Raw genomic sequence first — 431 nt, forward strand, 5'->3', positions numbered from 1 at the left:
TATATTATTATACATTAAAAAAATATAACGAAAAATTAATTTTTAAAACACCAAACTATCATTCACACATCACCACTAATTTTATATTTATAAATAATAATAAAATAATAATTTCAAATATATATAAAAAATATACAAACACACATAATTAATAATATAAAATATAATATAATTTTATAATATAATTTTAAATATATAATATATATATATATATGTATAGTATATTTATATTTGGGATAATATAATATTATAAAAAAAAAAAAATAAAGTAAATAATAAAAATAAAATATAAATAAAAAAAAAAAAAAAAAAAAATAATATATTAAAATTTTAAAAAAAATATATAATAATTAAAAAAAAAAAAATTTTAAATCAATATAGTATTAAAATAAAAAAAAAATAATAAAATATACAAAACAATACAACAACAA

The sequence above is a fragment of the Penaeus monodon genome, chromosome 34 (assembly GCF_015228065.2).
Source record: "Penaeus monodon isolate SGIC_2016 chromosome 34, NSTDA_Pmon_1, whole genome shotgun sequence".
NCBI classification, from domain to species: Eukaryota; Metazoa; Arthropoda; class Malacostraca; order Decapoda; family Penaeidae; genus Penaeus; species Penaeus monodon.